Source organism: Taudactylus pleione, unplaced genomic scaffold (assembly GCF_031769625.1).
Source record: "Taudactylus pleione unplaced genomic scaffold, aTauple2 ptg000070l, whole genome shotgun sequence".
Taxonomy (NCBI): domain Eukaryota; kingdom Metazoa; phylum Chordata; class Amphibia; order Anura; family Myobatrachidae; genus Taudactylus; species Taudactylus pleione.
In genome coordinates, this window is record NW_028284472.1 from 1955542 (window position 1) to 1973078 (window position 17537).

At 37.1% G+C, this 17537-nt stretch overlaps 11 non-coding genes across 11 annotated transcripts; all 11 read right to left on the bottom strand.

Annotated features, from left to right (window-relative positions):
* Positions 1–1197: 1197 nt before the first annotated feature.
* On the bottom strand, positions 1198–1269 carry TRNAA-CGC (transfer RNA alanine (anticodon CGC)). Its single transcript has one exon. It is a non-coding gene; the product is annotated as a tRNA-Ala (tRNA).
* Positions 1270–3043: 1774 nt separating this feature from the next.
* TRNAA-CGC (transfer RNA alanine (anticodon CGC)) lies at positions 3044–3114 on the bottom strand. The gene has a single exon. It is a non-coding gene; the product is annotated as a tRNA-Ala (tRNA).
* A 1755-nt stretch (positions 3115–4869) lies between these two features.
* Positions 4870–4941, bottom strand: TRNAA-CGC (transfer RNA alanine (anticodon CGC)). Its single transcript has one exon. It is a non-coding gene; the product is annotated as a tRNA-Ala (tRNA).
* A 2451-nt stretch (positions 4942–7392) lies between these two features.
* On the bottom strand, positions 7393–7464 carry TRNAA-CGC (transfer RNA alanine (anticodon CGC)). Its single transcript has one exon. It is a non-coding gene; the product is annotated as a tRNA-Ala (tRNA).
* Positions 7465–9238: 1774 nt separating this feature from the next.
* Positions 9239–9309, bottom strand: TRNAA-CGC (transfer RNA alanine (anticodon CGC)). The gene has a single exon. It is a non-coding gene; the product is annotated as a tRNA-Ala (tRNA).
* Positions 9310–10141: 832 nt separating this feature from the next.
* TRNAA-CGC (transfer RNA alanine (anticodon CGC)) lies at positions 10142–10213 on the bottom strand. The gene has a single exon. It is a non-coding gene; the product is annotated as a tRNA-Ala (tRNA).
* Positions 10214–11743: 1530 nt separating this feature from the next.
* On the bottom strand, positions 11744–11815 carry TRNAA-CGC (transfer RNA alanine (anticodon CGC)). Its single transcript has one exon. It is a non-coding gene; the product is annotated as a tRNA-Ala (tRNA).
* An 851-nt stretch (positions 11816–12666) lies between these two features.
* TRNAA-CGC (transfer RNA alanine (anticodon CGC)) lies at positions 12667–12738 on the bottom strand. The gene has a single exon. It is a non-coding gene; the product is annotated as a tRNA-Ala (tRNA).
* A 1774-nt stretch (positions 12739–14512) lies between these two features.
* Positions 14513–14584, bottom strand: TRNAA-CGC (transfer RNA alanine (anticodon CGC)). The gene has a single exon. It is a non-coding gene; the product is annotated as a tRNA-Ala (tRNA).
* Positions 14585–15435: 851 nt separating this feature from the next.
* Positions 15436–15507, bottom strand: TRNAV-CAC (transfer RNA valine (anticodon CAC)). The gene has a single exon. It is a non-coding gene; the product is annotated as a tRNA-Val (tRNA).
* A 1774-nt stretch (positions 15508–17281) lies between these two features.
* TRNAA-CGC (transfer RNA alanine (anticodon CGC)) lies at positions 17282–17353 on the bottom strand. The gene has a single exon. It is a non-coding gene; the product is annotated as a tRNA-Ala (tRNA).
* Between the last annotated feature and the right edge of the window lie 184 nt (positions 17354–17537).

Here is a 17537-nt window from a genome sequence, read left to right on the forward strand (position 1 = left end):
GTAGTCGCCTTCAGTTCCCACTGAGAATAAAAAATCTATTTCCTACTTACCATATGTTTTCCCTCAGTGTAGGAGAATGGCAATAGGCATTCAAATGGAACTTAACTTTGAAAAATGGAATGAAGAAGATGATAAATATAATCATATTTGATTAATTTTTTATGATTTGTATTCAACCTTGACTATTGCTGTAGAGTACTTGTATTGGTTTGCTTGTTATCTTTGGCTCTTCTAGACAGTTTACATATGGTAAAAAGCTGTATTTTGCAAAATTTAGAGATTCTGGGGATTGAACTCAGGAGCTTATACAAGCGAAGCATGCGCTCTACCACCGAGCTACATCCCCTATGAGCTGCTATTTTCTGATGCACAAGTGATTGCAGCTTTACAATTCACTAGAGATTTACTACTTTTCAGTGTTATTAGTGATATCTTAGAGGATGGAAGGATAACCATTATACCATGCTTGACTTCAAGGACTTTATTGTTTTCATGGCTGATGAGAATGCAAGTAGATGCCCATTCCAAACATTGGAATGCTCTTAAAGTTCTCCATCAGAGACTGGTTCATCATCAGAATCCCCTACTTTTACTAATGAATGGTGTGGATTTTGATCAAGTTTTGCTAACTAGAGGGCTGTCTTACATTCTGTTTGGTCATCAGTGTCAGAACTTAGCAGAAGGGCACAAAGGATGCATGCTAAGACTGCCTCTTGGCCACTGCTAGCTAATGCTTCACCAGACAATCTATGTAGAGTTGATATGTTGTCATCATTCCATGCTTTGAAATATCATTAAATGCTTGCCCTCCAAGCCCATGTCCATCCTCTTTTTGTTCACAAAGTGTTTGAACTTGTCTCTCAAACTTAATCAATTAGTTTTGCTATATTATTTGTCTCGCTCTTTTATTAAACTTTGCTTGAGTTGTCGCCTTCAGTTCCCACTGAAAATAAAAAATCTATTTCCTACTTACCATAAGTTTTCCCTCAGTGTAGGAGAATGGCAATAAGCATTCAATGGGAACTTAACTTTGAAAAATGGAATGAAGAAGATGATGAATATAATCATATTTGATTGATTTTTTATGATTTGTATTCAACTTTGACTATTGCTGTAGAGTAGTTTTATTGGTTTGCTTGTTTTCTTTGGCTCTACTAGAGAGTTTACATATGGTAAAAAGCTGTATTTTGTAAAACTTAGAGATGCCGGGGATTGAAACCGGGACCTCATACATGCGAAGCATGCGCTCTACCACTGAGCTACATCCCCTATGAGCTGCTATTTTTTTATGCACAAGTGATTGCAGCTTTACATTTCACTAGAGATTTACTACTTTTCAGTGTTATTAGGGATATCTTAGAGGATGGAAGCATAACCATTATACCATGCTTGACTGCAAGGACTTTATGGTTTTCATGGGTGATGAGAATGAAAGTAGAAGCCCATTCCAAACATTGGAATGCTCATAAAGTTCTCCATCAGAGACTGGTTTATCATCAGAATCCCCTACTTTTACTAATGAATGGTGTGGATATTGATCAAGTTTTGCTAACTAGAGGGCTGTCTTACATTCTGTTTGGTCATCAGTGTCAGAACTTAGCAGAAGGGCACAAAGGATGCATGCTAAGACTGCCTCTTGGGCATTGCTAGCTAATGCTTCACCAGACAATCTATGTAGAGTTGATATGTTGTCATCATTCCATGCTTTGAAATTTCATTAAGTGCTTGCCCTCCAAGCCCATGTCCATCCTCTTTTTGTTCAAAAAGTGGTTGAACTTGTCTCTCAATCTTAATCATTTAGTTCTGCTGTGTTATTTGTCTCGCTCTTTTATTAAACTTTGCTCAGGTAGTCGCCTTCAGTTCCCACTGAGAATAAAAAATCTATTTCCTACTTACAATATGTTTTCCCTCAGTGTAGGAGAATGGCAATAGGCATTCAATGGGAACTTACCTTTGAAAAATGGAATGAAGAAGATGATGAATATAATCATATTTGATAAATTTTTTATGATTTGTATTCAACTTTGACTATTGCTGTAGAGTACTTGTATTGGTTTGCTTGTTATCTTTGGCTCTTCTAGAGAGTTTACATATGGTAAAAAGCTGTATTTTGCAAAATTTAGAGATTCTGGGGATTGAACTCAGGAGCTTATACAAGCGAAGCATGCGCTCTACCACCGAGCTACATCCCCTATGAGCTGCTATTTTCTGATGCATAAGTGATTGCAGCTTTACAATTCACTAGAGATTTACTACTTTTCAGTGTTATTAGTGATATCTTAGAGGATGGAAGGATAACCATTATACCATGCTTGACTTCAAGGACTTTATTGTTTTCATGGCTGATGAGAATGCAAGTAGATGCCCATTCCGAACATTGGAATGCTCTTAAAGTTCTCCATCAGAGACTGGTTCATCATCAGAATCCCCTACTTTTACTAATGAATGGTGTGGATTTTGATCAAGTTTTGCTAACTAGAGGGCTGTCTTACATTCTGTTTGGTCATCAGTGTCAGAACTTAGCAGAAGGGCACAAAGGATGCATGCTAAGACTGCCTCTTGGCCACTGCAAGCTAATGCTTCACCAGACAATCTATGTAGAGTTGATATGTTGTCATCATTCCATGCTTTGAAATATCATTAAATGCTTGCCCTCCAAGCCCATGTCCATCCTCTTTTTGTTCACAAAGTGTTTGAACTTGTCTCTCAATCTTAATCAATTAGTTTTGCTATATTATTTGTCTCGCTCTTTTATTAAACTTTGCTTGAGTTGTCGCCTTCAGTTCCCACTGAAAATAAAAAATCTATTTCCTACTTACCATAAGTTTTCCCTCAGTGTAGGAGAATGGCAATAAGCATTCAATGGGAACTTAACTTTGAAAAATGGAATGAAGAAGAAGATGAATATAATCATATTTGATTGATTTTTTATGATTTGTATTCAACTTTGACTATTGCTGTAGAGTACTTTTATTGGTTTGCTTGTTTTCATTGGCTCTACTAGAGAGTTTACATATGGTTAAAAGCTGTATTTTGTAAAACTTGGAGATGCCGGGGATTGAAACCGGGCCTCATACATGCGAAGCATGCGCTCTACCACTGAGCTACATCCCCTATGAGCTGCTATTTTTTTATGCACAAGTGATTGCAGCTTTATATTTTACTAGAGATTTACTACTTTTCAGTGTTATTAGGGATATCTTAGAGGATGGAAGCATAACCATTATACCATGCTTGACTGCAAGGACTTTATGGTTTTCATGGCTGATGAGAATGCAAGTAGATGCCCATTCCAAACATTGGAAAGCTCATAAAGTTCTCCATCAGAGACTGGTTCATCATCAGAATCCCCTAATTTTACTACAGAATGGTGTGGATATTGATCAAGTTTTGCTAACTAGAGGGCTGTCTTACATTCTGTTTGGTCATCAGTGTCAGAACTTAGCAGAAGATCACAAAGGATGCATGCTAAGACTGCCTCTTGGCCACTGCTAGCTAATGCTTCACCAGACAATCCATGTAGAGTTGATATGTTGTCATCATTCCATGCTTTGAAATTTCATTAAGTGCTTGCCCTCCAAGCCCATGTCCATCCTCTTTTTGTTCATAAAGTGGTTAAACTTGTCTCTCAATCTTAATCATTTTGTTCTGCTATATTACTTGTCTCGATCTTTTATTAAACTTTGCTCAGGTAGTCGCCTTCAGTTCCCACTGAGAATAAAAAATCTATTTCCTACTTACCACATGTTTTCCCTCAGTGTAGGAGAATGGCAATAGGCATTCAATGGGAACTTAACTTTGAAAAATGGAATGAAGAAGATGATGAATATAATCATATTTGTTTAATTTTTTATGATTTGTATTCAACTTTGACTATTGCTGTAGAGTACTTGTATTGGTTTGCTTGTTATCTTTGGCGCTTCTAGAAAGTTTACCTATGGTAAAAAGCTGTATTTTGCAAAACTTAGAGATTCTGGGGATTGAACTCTGGAGCTTATACAAGCGAAGCATGCGCTCTACCACCGAGCTACATCCCATATGAGCTGCTATTTTCTGATGCATAAGTGACTGCAGCTTTACAATTCACTAGAGATTTACTACTTTTCAGTGTTATTAGTGATATCTTAGATGATGGAAGGATAACCATTATACCATGCTTGACTTCAAGGACTTTATGGTTTTCATGGCTGATGAGAATGCAAGTAGATGCCCATTCCAAACATTGGAAAGCTCTTAAAGTTCTCCATCAGAGACTGGTTCATCATCAGAATCCCCTAATTTTACTACAGAATGGTGTGGATATTGATCAAGTTTTGCTAACTAGAGGGCTGTCTTACATTCTGTTTGGTCATCAGTGTCAGAACTTAGCAGAAGGGCACAAAGGATGCATGCTAAGACTGCCTCTTGGCCACTGCTAGCTAATGCTTCACCAGACAATCCATGTAGAGTTGATATGTTGTCATCATTCCATGCTTTGATATATCATTAAGTGCTTGCCCTCCAAGCCCATGTCCATCCTCTTTTTGTTCACAAAGTGTTTGAACTTGTCTCTCAATCTTAATCAATTAGTTTTGCTATATTATTTGTCTCGCTCTTTTATTAAACTTTTCTCGGGTAGTCGCCTTCAGTTCCCACTGAAAATAAAAAATCTATTTCCCTCAGTGTAGGAGAATGGCAATAAGCATTCAATGGGAACTTAACTTTGAAAAATGGAATGAAGAAGATGATGAATATAATCATATTTGATTGATTTTTTATGATTTGTATTCAACTTTGACTATTGCTGTAGAGTACTTTTATTGGTTTGCTTGTTTTCTTTGGCTCTACTAGAGTGTTTACATATGGTAAAAAGCTGTATTTTGTAAAACTTGGAGATGCCGGGGATTGAAACCGGGGCCTCATACATGCGAAGCATGCACTCTACCACTGAGCTACATCCCCTATGAGCTGCTATTTTTTTAAGCACAAGTGATTGCAGCTTTATATTTTACTAGAGATTTACTACTTTTCAGTGTTATTAGGGATATCTTAGAGGATGGAAGCATAACCATTATACCATGCCTCTTGGCCACTGCTAGCTAATGCTTCACCAGACAATCCATGTAGAGTTGATATGTTGTCATCATTCCATGCTTTGATATATCATTAAGTGCTTGCCCTCCAAGCCCATGTCCATCCTCTTTTTGTTCACAAAGTGTTTGAACTTGTCTCTCAATCTTAATCAATTAGTTTTGCTATATTATTTGTCTCTCTCTTTTATTAAACTTTTCTCGGGTAGTCGCCTTCAGTTCCCACTGAAAATAAAAAATCTATTTCCTACTTACCATATGTTTTCCCTCAGTGTAGGAGAATGGCAATAGGCATCCAATGGGAACTTAACTTTGAAAAATGGAATGAAGAAGATGATGAATATAATCATATTTGATTGATTTTTTATGATTTGTATTCAACTTTGACTATTGCTGTAGAGTACTTTTATTGGTTTGCTTGTTTTCTTTGGCTCTACTAGAGAGTTTACATATGGTAAAAAGCTGTATTTTGTAAAACTTGGAGATGCCGGGGATAGAATCCGGGGCCTCATACATGCGAAGCATGCGCTTTACCACTGAGCTATATCCCCTATGAGCTGCTATTTTTTATGCACAAGTGATTGCAGCTTTACATTTCACTAGAGATTTACTACTTTTCAGTGTTATTAGGGATATCTTAGAGGATGGAAGCATAACCATTATACCATGCTTGACTGCAAGGACTTTATGGTTATCATGGCTGATGAGAATGCAAGTAGATGCCCATTCCGAACATTGGAATGCTCTTAAGTTCTCCATCAGAGACTGGTTCATCATCAGAATCCCCTACTTTTACTAATGAATGGTGTGGATATTGATCAAGTTTTGCTAACTAGAGGGCTGTCTTACATTCTGTTTGGTCATCAGTGTCAGAACTTAGCAGAAGGGCACAAAGGATGCATGCTAAGACTGCCTCTTGGCCACTGCTAGCTAATGCTTCACCAGACAATCTATGTAGAGTTGATATGTTGTCATCATTCCATGCTTTGAAATTTCATTAAGTGCTTGCCCTCCAAGCCCATGTCCATCCTCTTTTTGTTCAAAAAGTGGTTGAACTTGTCTCTCAATCTTAATCATTTAGTTCTGCTGTATTATTTGTCTCGCTCTTTTATTAAACTTTGCTCAGGTAGTCGCCTTCAGTTCCCACTGAGAATAAAAAATCTATTTCCTACTTACCATATGTTTTCCCTCAGTGTAGGAGAATGGCAATAGGCATTCAAATGGAACTTAACTTTGAAAAATGGAATGAAGAAGATGATAAATATAATCATATTTGATTAATTTTTTATGATTTGTATTCAACCTTGACTATTGCTGTAGAGTACTTGTATTGGTTTGCTTGTTATCTTTGGCTCTTCTAGACAGTTTACATATGGTAAAAAGCTGTATTTTGCAAAATTTAGAGATTCTGGGGATTGAACTCAGGAGCTTATACAAGCGAAGCATGCGCTCTACCACCGAGCTACATCCCCTATGAGCTGCTATTTTCTGATGCAGAAGTGATTGCAGCTTTACAATTCACTAGAGATTTACTACTTTTCAGTGTTATTAGTGATATCTTAGAGGATGGAAGGATAACCATTATACCATGCTTGACTTCAAGGACTTTATTGTTTTCATGGCTGATGAGAATGCAAGTAGATGCCCATTCCAAACATTGGAATGCTCTTAAAGTTCTCCATCAGAGACTGGTTCATCATCAGAATCCCCTACTTTTACTAATGAATGGTGTGGATTTTGATCAAGTTTTGCTAACTAGAGGGCTGTCTTACATTCTGTTTGGTCATCAGTGTCAGAACTTAGCAGAAGGGCACAAAGGATGCATGCTAAGACTGCCTCTTGGCCACTGCTAGCTAATGCTTCACCAGACAATCTATGTAGAGTTGATATGTTGTCATCATTCCATGCTTTGAAATATCATTAAATGCTTGCCCTCCAAGCCCATGTCCATCCTCTTTTTGTTCACAAAGTGTTTGAACTTGTCTCTCAAACTTAATCAATTAGTTTTGCTATATTATTTGTCTCGCTCTTTTATTAAACTTTGCTTGAGTTGTCGCCTTCAGTTCCCACTGAAAATAAAAAATCTATTTCCTACTTACCATAAGTTTTCCCTCAGTGTAGGAGAATGGCAATAAGCATTCAATGGGAACTTAACTTTGAAAAATGGAATGAAGAAGATGATGAATATAATCATATTTGATTGATTTTTTATGATTTGTATTCAACTTTGACTATTGCTGTAGAGTAGTTTTATTGGTTTGCTTGTTTTCTTTGGCTCTACTAGAGAGTTTACATATGGTAAAAAGCTGTATTTTGTAAAACTTAGAGATGCCGGGGATTGAAACCGGGACCTCATACATGCGAAGCATGCGCTCTACCACTGAGCTACATCCCCTATGAGCTGCTATTTTTTTATGCACAAGTGATTGCAGCTTTACATTTCACTAGAGATTTACTACTTTTCAGTGTTATTAGGGATATCTTAGAGGATGGAAGCATAACCATTATACCATGCTTGACTGCAAGGACTTTATGGTTTTCATGGGTGATGAGAATGAAAGTAGAAGCCCATTCCAAACATTGGAATGCTCATAAAGTTCTCCATCAGAGACTGGTTTATCATCAGAATCCCCTACTTTTACTAATGAATGGTGTGGATATTGATCAAGTTTTGCTAACTAGAGGGCTGTCTTACATTCTGTTTGGTCATCAGTGTCAGAACTTAGCAGAAGGGCACAAAGGATGCATGCTAAGACTGCCTCTTGGGCATTGCTAGCTAATGCTTCACCAGACAATCTATGTAGAGTTGATATGTTGTCATCATTCCATGCTTTGAAATTTCATTAAGTGCTTGCCCTCCAAGCCCATGTCCATCCTCTTTTTGTTCAAAAAGTGGTTGAACTTGTCTCTCAATCTTAATCATTTAGTTCTGCTGTGTTATTTGTCTCGCTCTTTTATTAAACTTTGCTCAGGTAGTCGCCTTCAGTTCCCACTGAGAATAAAAAATCTATTTCCTACTTACAATATGTTTTCCCTCAGTGTAGGAGAATGGCAATAGGCATTCAATGGGAACTTACCTTTGAAAAATGGAATGAAGAAGATGATGAATATAATCATATTTGATAAATTTTTTATGATTTGTATTCAACTTTGACTATTGCTGTAGAGTACTTGTATTGGTTTGCTTGTTATCTTTGGCTCTTCTAGAGAGTTTACATATGGTAAAAAGCTGTATTTTGCAAAATTTAGAGATTCTGGGGATTGAACTCAGGAGCTTATACAAGCGAAGCATGCGCTCTACCACCGAGCTACATCCCCTATGAGCTACTATTTTCTGATGCATAAGTGATTGCAGCTTTACAATTCACTAGAGATTTACTACTTTTCAGTGTTATTAGTGATATCTTAGAGGATGGAAGGATAACCATTATACCATGCTTGACTTCAAGGACTTTATTGTTTTCATGGCTGATGAGAATGCAAGTAGATGCCCATTCCGAACATTGGAATGCTCTTAAAGTTCTCCATCAGAGACTGGTTCATCATCAGAATCCCCTACTTTTACTAATGAATGGTGTGGATTTTGATCAAGTTTTGCTAACTAGAGGGCTGTCTTACATTCTGTTTGGTCATCAGTGTCAGAACTTAGCAGAAGGGCACAAAGGATGCATGCTAAGACTGCCTCTTGGCCACTGCAAGCTAATGCTTCACCAGACAATCTATGTAGAGTTGATATGTTGTCATCATTCCATGCTTTGAAATATCATTAAATGCTTGCCCTCCAAGCCCATGTCCATCCTCTTTTTGTTCACAAAGTGTTTGAACTTGTCTCTCAATCTTAATCAATTAGTTTTGCTATATTATTTGTCTCGCTCTTTTATTAAACTTTGCTTGCGTTGTCGCCTTCAGTTCCCACTGAAAATAAAAAATCTATTTCCTACTTACCATAAGTTTTCCCTCAGTGTAGGAGAATGGCAATAAGCATTCAATGGGAACTTAACTTTGAAAAATGGAATGAAGAAGAAGATGAATATAATCATATTTGATTGATTTTTTATGATTTGTATTCAACTTTGACTATTGCTGTAGAGTACTTTTATTGGTTTGCTTGTTTTCATTGGCTCTACTAGAGAGTTTACATATGGTTAAAAGCTGTATTTTGTAAAACTTGGAGATGCCGGGGATTGAAACCGGGCCTCATACATGCGAAGCATGCGCTCTACCACTGAGCTACATCCCCTATGAGCTGCTATTTTTTTATGCACAAGTGATTGCAGCTTTATATTTTACTAGAGATTTACTACTTTTCAGTGTTATTAGGGATATCTTAGAGGATGGAAGCATAACCATTATACCATGCTTGACTGCAAGGACTTTATGGTTTTCATGGCTGATGAGAATGCAAGTAGATGCCCATTCCAAACATTGGAAAGCTCATAAAGTTCTCCATCAGAGACTGGTTCATCATCAGAATCCCCTAATTTTACTACAGAATGGTGTGGATATTGATCAAGTTTTGCTAACTAGAGGGCTGTCTTACATTCTGTTTGGTCATCACTGTCAGAACTTAGCAGAAGATCACAAAGGATGCATGCTAAGACTGCCTCTTGGCCACTGCTAGCTAATGCTTCACCAGACAATCCATGTAGAGTTGATATGTTGTCATCATTCCATGCTTTGATATATCATTAAGTGCTTGCCCTCCAAGCCCATGTCCATCCTCTTTTTGTTCACAAAGTGTTTGAACTTGTCTCTCAATCTTAATCAATTAGTTTTGCTATATTATTTGTCTCGCTCTTTTATTAAACTTTTCTCGGGTAGTCGCCTTCAGTTCCCACTGAAAATAAAAAATCTATTTCCCTCAGTGTAGGAGAATGGCAATAGGCATTCAATGGTAACTTAACTTTGAAAAATGGAATGAAGAAGATGATGAATATAATCATATTTGATTGATTTTTTATGATTTGTATTCAACTTTGACTATTGCTGTAGAGTACTTTTATTGGTTTGCTTGTTTTCTTTGGCTCTACTAGAGTGTTTACATATGGTAAAAAGCTGTATTTTGTAAAACTTGGAGATGCCGGGGATTGAAACCGGGGCCTCATACATGCGAAGCATGCGCTCTACCACTGAGCTACATCCCCTATGAGCTGCTATTTTTTTAAGCACAAGTGATTGCAGCTTTATATTTTACTAGAGATTTACTACTTTTCAGTGTTATTAGGGATATCTTAGAGGATGGAAGCAAAACCATTATACCATGCCTCTTGGCCACTGCTAGCTAATGCTTCACCAGACAATCCATGTAGAGTTGATATGTTGTCATCATTCCATGCTTTGATATATCATTAAGTGCTTGCCCTCCAAGCCCATGTCCATCCTCTTTTTGTTCACAAAGTGTTTGAACTTGTCTCTCAATCTTAATCAATTAGTTTTGCTATATTATTTGTCTCGCTCTTTTATTAAACTTTTCTCGGGTAGTCGCCTTCAGTTCCCACTGAAAATAAAAAATCTATTTCCTACTTACCATATGTTTTCCCTCAGTGTAGGAGAATGGCAATAGGCATTCTATGGGAACTTAACTTTGAAAAATGGAATGAAGAAGATGATGAATATAATCATATTTGATTGATTTTTTATGATTTGTATTCAACTTTGACTATTGCTGTAGAGTACTTTTATTGGTTTGCTTGTTTTCTTTGGCTCTACTAGAGAGTTTACATATGGTAAAAAGCTGTATTTTGTAAAACTTGGAGATGCCGGGGATTGAATCCGGGGCCTCATACATGCGAGGCATGCGCTCTAACACTGAGCTATATCCCCTATGAGCTGCTATTTTTTTATGCACAAGTGATTGCAGCTTTACATTTCACTAGAGATTTACTACTTTTCAGTGTTATTAGGGATATCTTAGAGGATGGAAGCATAACCATTATACCATGCTTGACTGCAAGGACTTTATGGTTATCATGGCTGATGAGAATGCAAGTAGATGCCCATTCCGAACATTGGAATGCTCTTAAAGTTCTCCATCAGAGACTGGTTCATCATCAGAATCCCCTACTTTTACTAAAAAAATGGTGTGGATATTGATCAAGTTTTGCTAACTAGAGGGCTGTCTTACATTCTGTTTGGTCATCAGTGTCAGAACTTAGCAGAAGGGCACAAAGGATGCATGCTAAGACTGCCTCTTGGCCACTGCTAGCTAATGCTTCACCAGACAATCTATGTAGAGTTGATATGTTGTCATCATTCCATGCTTTGAAATTTCATTAAGTGCTTGCCCTCCAAGCCCATGTCCATCCTCTTTTTGTTCACAAAGTGTTTGAACTTGTCTCTCAATCTTAATCAATTAGTTTTGCTATATTATTTGTCTCGCTCTTTTAATAAACTTTGCTTGAGTTGTCGCCTTCAGTTCCCACTGAAAATAAAAAATCTATTTCCTACTTACCATAAGTTTACCCTCAGTGTAGGAGAATGGCAATAAGCATTCAATGGGAACTTAACTTTGAAAAATGGAATGAAGAAGATGATGAATATAATCATATTTGATTGATTTTTTATGATTTGTATTCAACTTTGACTATTGCTGTAGAGTACTTTTATTGGTTTGCTTGTTTTCTTTGGCTCTACTAGAGAGTTTACATATGGTAAAAAGCTGTATTTGTAAAACTTGGAGATGCCGGGGATTGAAACCGGGGCCTCATACATGCGAAGCATGCGCTCTACCACTGAGCTACATCCCCTATGAGCTGCTATTTTTTTAAGCACAAGTGATTGCAGCTTTATATTTTACTAGAGATTTACTACTTTTCAGTGTTATTAGGGATATCTTAGAGGATGGAAGCATAACCATTATACCATGCTTGACTGCAAGGACTTTATGGTTTTCATGGCTGATGAGAATGCAAGTAGATGCCCATTCCAAACACTGGAATGCTCTTAAAGTTCTCCATCAGAGACTGGTTTATCATCAGAATCCCCTACTTTTACTAATGAATGGTGTGGATATTGATCAAGTTTTGCTAACTAGAGGGCTGTCTTACATTCTGTTTGGTCATCAGTGTCAGAACTTAGCAGAAGGGCACAAAGGATGCATGCTAAGACTGCCTCTTGGGCATTGCTAGCTAATGCTTCACCAGACAATCTATGTAGAGTTGATATGTTGTCATCATTCCATGCTTTGAAATTTCATTAAGTGCTTGCCCTCCAAGCCCATGTCCATCCTCTTTTTGTTCATAAAGTGGTTGAACTTGTCTCTCAATCTTAATCATTTAGTTCTGCTATATTATTTATCTCGCACTTTTATTAAACTTTGCTTGAGTTGTCGCCTTCAGTTCCCACTGAAAAAAAAAAATCTATTTCCTACTTACCATAAGATTACCTTCAGTGTAGGAGAATGGCAATAAGCATTCAATGGGAACTTAACTTTGAAAAATGGAATGAAGAAGATGATGAATATAATCATATTTGATTGATTTTTTATGATTTGTATTCAACTTTGACTATTGCTGTAGAGAACTTTTATTGGTTTGCTTGTTTTCTTTGGCTCTACAAGAGAGTTTACATATGGTAAAAAGCTGTATTTTGTAAAACTTGGAGATGCCGGGGATTGAAACCGGGGCCTCATACATGCGAAGCATGCACTCTACCACTGAGCTACATCCCCTATGAGCTGCTATTTTTTTAAGCACAAGTGATTGCAGCTTTATATTTTACTAGAGATTTACTACTTTTCAGTGTTATTAGGGATATCTTAGAGGATGTAAGCATAACCATTATACCATGCTTGACTGCAAGGACTTTATGGTTTTCATGGCTGAGGAGAATGCAAGTAGATGCCCATTCCAAACATTGGAATGCTCTTAAAGTTCTCCATCAGAGACTGGTTTATCATCAGAATCCCCTACTTTTACTAATGAATGGTGTGGATATTGATCAAGTTTTGCTAACTAGAGGGCTGTCTTACATTCTGTTTGGTCATCAGTGTCAGAACTTAGCAGAAGGGCACAAAGGATGCATGCTAAGACTGCCTCTTGGGCATTGCTAGCTAATGCTTCACCAGACAATCTATGTAGAGTTGATATGTTGTCATCATTCCATGCTTTGAAATTTCATTAAGTGCTTGCCCTCCAAGCCCATGTCCATCCTCTTTTTGTTCAAAAAGTGGTTGAACTTGTCTCTCAATCTTAATCATTTAGTTCTGCTGTGTTATTTGTCTCGCTCTTTTATTAAACTTTGCTCGGGTAGTCGCCTTCAGTTCCCACTGAGAATAAAAAATCTATTTCCTACTTACAATATGTTTTCCCTCAGTGTAGGAGAATGGCAATAGGCATTCAATGGGAACTTACCTTTGAAAAATGGAATGAAGAAGATGATGAATATAATCATATTTGATTAATTTTTTATGATTTGTATTCAACTTTGACTATTGCTGTAGAGTACTTGTATTGGTTTGCTTGTTATCTTTGGCTCTTCTAGAGAGTTTACATATGGTAAAAAGCTGTATTTTGCAAAATTTAGAGATTCTGGGGATTGAACTCAGGAGCTTATACATGCGAAGCATGCGCTCTACCACCGAGCTACATCCCCTATGAGCTGCTATTTTCTGATGCAGAAGTGATTGCAGCTTTACAATTCACTAGAGATTTACTACTTTTCAGTGTTATTAGTGATATCTTAGAGGATGGAAGGATAACCATTATACCATGCTTGACTTCAAGGACTTTATTGTTTTCATGGCTGATGAGAATGCAAGTAGATGCCCATTCCAAACATTGGAATGCTCTTAAAGTTCTCCATCAGAGACTGGTTCATCATCAGAATCCCCTACTTTTACTAATGAATGGTGTGGATTTTGATCAAGTTTTGCTAACTAGAGGGCTGTCTTACATTCTGTTTGGTCATCAGTGTCAGAACTTAGCAGAAGGGCACAAAGGATGCATGCTAAGACTGCCTCTTGGGCATTGCTAGCTAATGCTTCACCAGACAATCTATGTAGAGTTGATATATTGTCATCATTCCATGCTTTGAAATATCATTAAATGCTTGCCCTCCAAGCCCATGTCCATCCTCTTTTTGTTCACAAAGTGTTTGAACTTGTCTCTCAATCTTAATCAATTAGTTTTGCTATATTATTTGTCTCGCTCTTTTATTAAACTTTGCTTGAGTTGTCGCCTTCAGTTCCCACTGAAAATAAAAAATCTATTTCCTACTTACCATAAGTTTTCCCTCAGTGTAGGAGAATGGCAATAAGCATTCAATGGGAACTTAACTTTGAAAAATGGAATGAAGAAGATAATGAATATAATCATATTTGATTGATTTTTTATGATTTGTATTCAACTTTGACTATTGCTGTAGAGTACTTTTATTGGTTTGCTTGTTTTCTTTGGCTCTACTAGAGAGTTTACATATGGTAAAAAGCTGTATTTTGTAAAACTTGGAGATGCCGGGGATTGAAACTGGGACCTCATACATGCGAAGCATGCGCTCTACCACTGAGCTACATCCCCTATGAGCTGCTATTTTTTTATGCACAAGTGATTGCAGCTTTACATTTCACTAGAGATTTACTACTTTTCAGTGTTATTAGGGATATCTTAGAGGATGGAAGCATAACCATTATACCATGCTTGACTGCAAGGACTTTATGGTTTTCATGGGTGATGAGAATGAAAGTAGAAGCCCATTCCAAACATTGGAATGCTCATAAAGTTCTCCATCAGAGACTGGTTTATCATCAGAATCCCCTACTTTTACTAATGAATGGTGTGGATATTGATCAAGTTTTGCTAACTAGAGGGCTGTCTTATATTCTGTTTGTTCATCTGTGTCAGAACTTAGTAGAAGGGCACAAAGGATGCATGCTATGACTGCCTCTTGGGCATTGCTAGCTAATGCTTCACCAGACAATCTAAGTAGAGTTCATATGTTGTCATCATTCCATGCTTTGAAATGTCATTAAGTGCTTGCCCTCCAAGCCCATGTCCATCCTCTTTTTGTTCACAAAGTGTTTGAACTTGTCTTTCAATCTTAAACAATTAGTTTTGCTATATTATTTGTCTCGCTCTTTTATTAAACTTTGCTCAGGTAGTCGCCTTCAGTTCCCACTGAAAATAAAAAATCTATTTCCTACTTACCATATGTTTTCCCTCAGTGTAGGAGAAAGGCAATAGGCATTCAATAGGTACTTAACTTTGAAAACTGGAATGAAGAAGATGATGAATATAATCATATTTGATTGATTTTTTATGATTTGTATTCAACTTTGACTATTGCTGTAGAGTACTTTTATTGGTTTGCTTGTTTTCTTTGGCTCTACTAGAGAGTTTACATATGGTAAAAAGCTGTATTTTGTAAAACTTGGAGATGCCGGGGATTGAACCCGGGGCCTCATACATGTGAAGCATGCGCTCTACCACTGAGCTGCATCCCCTATGAGCTGCTATTTTCTGATGCATAAGTGATTGCAGCTTTACAATTCACTAGAGATTTACTACTTTTCAGTGTTATTAGTGATATCTTAGAGGATGGAAGGATAACCATTATACCATGCTTGACTTCAAGGACTTTATTGTTTTCATGGCTGATGAGAATGCAAGTAGATGCCCATTCCGAACATTGGAATGCTCTTAAAGTTCTCCATCAGAGACTGGTTCATCATCAGAATCCCCTACTTTTACTAATGAATGGTGTGGATTTTGATCAAGTTTTGCTAACTAGAGGGCTGTCTTACATTCTGTTTGGTCATCAGTGTCAGAACTTAGCAGAAGGGCACAAAGGATGCATGCTAAGACTGCCTCTTGGCCACTGCAAGCTAATGCTTCACCAGACAATCTATGTAGAGTTGATATGTTGTCATCATTCCATGCTTTGAAATATCATTAAATGCTTGCCCTCCAAGCCCATGTCCATCCTCTTTTTGTTCACAAAGTGTTTGAACTTGTCTCTCAATCTTAATCAATTAGTTTTGCTATATTATTTGTCTCGCTCTTTTATTAAACTTTGCTTGAGTTGTCGCCTTCAGTTCCCACTGAAAATAAAAAATCTATTTCCTACTTACCATAAGTTTTCCCTCAGTGTAGGAGAATGGCAATAAGCATTCAATGGGAACTTAACTTTGAAAAATGGAATGAAGAAGATGATGAATATAATCATATTTGATTGATTTTTTATGATTTGTATTCAACTTTGACTATTGCTGTAGAGTAGTTTTATTGGTTTGCTTGTTTTCTTTGGCTCTACTAGAGAGTTTACATATGGTAAAAAGCTGTATTTTGTAAAACTTCGAGATGCCGGGGATTGAAACCAGGACCTCATACATGCGAAGCATGCGCTCTACCACTGAGTTACATCCCCTATGAGCTGCTATTTTTTTATGCACAAGTGATTGCAGCTTTACATTTCACTAGAGATTTACTACTTTTCAGTGTTATTAGGGATATCTTAGAGAATGGAAGCATAACCATTATACCATGCTTGACTGCAAGGACTTTATGGTTTTCATGGGTGATGAGAATGAAAGTAGAAGCCCATTCCAAACATTGGAATGCTCATAAAGTTCTCCATCAGAGACTGGTTTATCATCAGAATCCCCTACTTTTACTAATGAATGGTGTGGATATTGATCAAGTTTTGCTAACTAGAGGGCTGTCTTATATTCTGTTTGTTCATCTGTGTCAGAACTTAGTAGAAGGTCACAAAGGATGTATGCTATGACTGCCTCTTGGGCATTGCTAGCTAATGCTTCACCAGACAATCTAAGTAGAGTTCATATGTTGTCATCATTCCATGCTTTGAAATGTCATTAAGTGCTTGCCCTCCAAGCCCATGTCCATCCTCTTTTTGTTCACAAAGTGTTTGAACTTGTCTTTCAATCTTAAACAATTAGTTTTGCTATATTATTTGTCTCGCTCTTTTATTAAACTTTGCTCAGGTAGTCGCCTTCAGTTCCCACTGAAAATAAAAAATCTATTTCCTACTTACCATATGTTTTCCCTCAGTGTAGGAGAATGGCAATAGGCATTTAATAGGTACTTAACTTTGAAAACTGGAATGAAGAAGATGATGAATATAATCATATTTGATTGATTTTTTATGATTTGTATTCAACTTTGACTATTGCTGTAGAGTACTTTTATTGATTTGCTTGTTTTCTTTGGCTCTACTAGAGAGTTTACATATGGTAAAAAGCTGTATTTTGTAAAACTTGGAGATGCCGGGGATTGAAACCAGGACCTCATACATGCGAAGCATGCGCTCTACCACTGAGCTACATCCCCTATGAGCTGCTATTTTTTTATGCACAAGTGATTGCAGCTTTACATTTCACTAGAGATTTACTACTTTTCAGTGTTATTAGGGATATCTTAGAGGATGGAAGCATAACCATTATACCATGCTTGACTGCAAGGACTTTATGGTTTTCATGGGTGATGAGAATGAAAGTAGAAGCCCATTCCAAAC